Source organism: Macrobrachium rosenbergii, chromosome 37 (genome assembly GCF_040412425.1).
Source record: "Macrobrachium rosenbergii isolate ZJJX-2024 chromosome 37, ASM4041242v1, whole genome shotgun sequence".
In the NCBI taxonomy this organism is placed as follows: domain Eukaryota; kingdom Metazoa; phylum Arthropoda; class Malacostraca; order Decapoda; family Palaemonidae; genus Macrobrachium; species Macrobrachium rosenbergii.
Window position 1 is genome coordinate 4,623,015 of NC_089777.1, and position 3,067 is coordinate 4,626,081.

Below are 3,067 nucleotides of genomic sequence, written 5' to 3' on the forward strand. Positions count from 1 at the left end.
TCTCTCTTTTTCTCCGATTCGCCCTCCAGATAAACTGCTTTTTCTTTCTCTTCGGAAAGGAAACCGCGTCAGCTCTTTTTCTGCTTCTAATTCTCCTTTTTTCTGCTTCTTCTTCTTCTTCCTCTTCTTCTTCTTCTTCTTCTTCTTCTTCTTCTTCTTCTTCTTCTTCTTCGCCTTCTGCTTCTTCTCTTTCTTATTCTTCTTCTGCTTCTTCTTATTCTTCTCCTTCTTCTTCTCCTTCTTTTGCTTCATCTTCTTCTTCTTCTTCTTCATTTTCTCTTTCTTCTTCTTCTTCTTCTTCTTCTTCTTCTTCTTCTTCTTCTTCTTCTTCTTCTTCTTCTTCTTCTCTACCTATGGTTCACCTTCTCCCAATAACCAAGGCTTATAAAGCGCAAGCTTGCCTCTCTCTCTCTCTCTCTCTCTCTCTCTCTCTCTCTCTCTCTCTCTCTCTCTCTCTCTCTCTCTCTCTCTCTTTCCCATGAAGGATCTTTTATTAAATTTGCAATACACTTATATGATACTATTATGTCAGCTGAAGTGAAATATAATAATAATAATAATAATAGTAATAATAGAATTGGAATTAATAATAATAATGACAATATTAGAAGTGAAATCAATAATAATGATAATAATTATAACAATAATAATAGTGATAATAGTAGAAATGAAGTTAATGATAATGATGATAATGATATTAGAAGTGAAATTAATAATGATAATAATAAAAATAATAATAACTCCCTTTACCCTCTTTTGATATTAGTACCATAAACATGTGCATACGAAAAGATAATAACGATTATTCACGTTATATCCTTATCACGACAATTTGTAACACCCCCTCATTTCTTTTGTTTGTCGCCTAAACGAAAAGTGGCCTCGGGGAAAGTTGTTATGTGAAGAGCTGTTTCTTAAACTCCGGGACGTGACCTGAGATCATGTTTATGACCCCGTTAGAGATTTTCCGAGAGCTCTCTCTCTCTCTCTCTCTCTTTTATTCTGTGTTCGGACTGTTGTCTGTCCCAGTTTAGTAGCATGTCCAGGTAGACTTCTCGCTTGGAGAATTCAGGTGTGACAACATTTCTCTCTCTCTCTCTCTCTCTCTCTCTCTCTCTCTCTCTCTCTCTCTCTCTCTCTCTCTCTGCTTTCAGCCTGGTGTTTGTCTCCTACTTTTGTTATTCTTCTGATATTCTCATCTTTTTTTATTTTTTATCCTCTCTCTCTCTCTCTCTCTCTCTCTCTCTCTCTCTCTCTCTCTCTCTCTCTCTCTCTCTCTCTCTCCCCTTTCAGCCTGGTGTTTGTCTCCTACTTTTGTTATTCTTCTGATATTCTCATCTTTTTTAATTTTTATCCTTTCTCTCTCTCTCTCTCTCTCTCTCTCTCTCTCTCTCTCTCTCTCTCTCTCTCTCTCTCTCTCTCTCTCTCTCTCTCTCTCTCTTTCAGCCTGGTGTTTGTCTCCTACTTTTGTTATTCTTCTGATATTCTCATCTTTTTTATTTTTATTCTCTCTCTCTCTCTCTCTCTCTCTCTCTCTCTCTCTCTCTCTCTCTCTCTCTCTCTCTCTCTCTCCCTTTCAGCCTGGTGTTTGTCTCCTACTTTTGTTATTCTTCTGATATTCTCATCTTTTTTTATTTTTTATCCTCTCTCTCTCTCTCTCTCTCTCTCTCTCTCTCTCTCTCTCTCTCTCTCTCTCTCTCTCTCTCTCTCTCTCCTTTTCAGCCTGGTGTTTGTCTCCTACTTTTTGTTATTCTTCTGATATTCTCATCTTTTTTTTTTTTTTATCCTCTCTCTCTCTCTCTCTCTCTCTCTCTCTCTCTCTCTCTCTCTCTCTCTCTCTCTCTCTCTCTCACAGAAAGGAAAATCCCTTTAAACGATTTTTCGGAAAATTGTTAAGGAAATGTATAAGTCGTCGAGAGTTGCTGTAGACTCTCTCTCTCTCTCTCTCTCTCTCTCTCTCTCTCTCTCTCTCTCTCTCTCTCTCCCAAATATCGCTCACATCCTCTCCTTCTCTCTTCCTCTCCGTCTATCCCGAACTTATTTCCCTCCTTACTTACCGTTTCCAGGTCACTCATATCACCAGGTCCTGTCAAGACCTCGGAAAAAAAAATAATATTTTCAAAAGCACGTGGAAGAGTTACACGCCCTCTTGCACGCACATTACGGCCGAAGACAGAGAGGTGAGAGAGAGAAAGAGAAAGAGATAGAGAGGATGAAAGAGAAAGAGAAGATATGGAGGAGAAATAAGAAAAGGTGGGGGAGAAGAAGAAGAAGAAGAAGAAGAGCGAGTCTTGGAGAATTAGATGAAATGACGAAGGAGAAAAGTATGATAAGGAAAATAGGAATTGAGAGGAGGAGGAGGAGGAGGAAAGAGAATAGAAAGAGAAAATATAGATGAAAAACGATAAATATTGGGAGAGTGAAAAAGAGAAAAGTAAACGTGGAAATACGAAAGGATATAAAAAAAGATGAGAAATACCAGACGAAGAGTAACAAAAGTAGGAGGAATAACAGCACCAGGCACACACACACAGAGAGAGAGAGAGAGAGAGAGAGAGAGAGAGAGAGAGAGAGAGAGGTTATGGTGAATTTTCCTGAATCTTGGATCAACCTCATTGCTAGTTCATTTTAGTTTATAGCAAGCCAGTTGCCGCAGAACGTAAGCGATAGAGAGAGAGAGAGAGAGGTTTATTACAAGCCAGTTATCGTTTTCGCTACTGCTATTAATACTATAGAAGTAGCACAAACACTGCTGTTGCCAAAAGTAATTAATAGCAATCGTACTCTTAGTTTATTTAACATTTTTAGTTTTCTGTAAAAGAAAACTATTGAGATGGCTTTTTGGCTGTCCGTCGGCACGCACTTTTCTGTCCGCCCTCAAATCTTAAAAACTACTGAGGAGGTTAGAGGGCTGCAAATTGACATGTTGATCATCCACCCTCCAATCATCGAACATACCAAATTGCAGCCTTGTAGCCTCCTCAGTAGTTTTAATTTTATTTAAGGTTAAAGTTAGACATGATCGCGACTCTGGCAACGCTAGAGGACAGGCGACCACCGTGCCTTG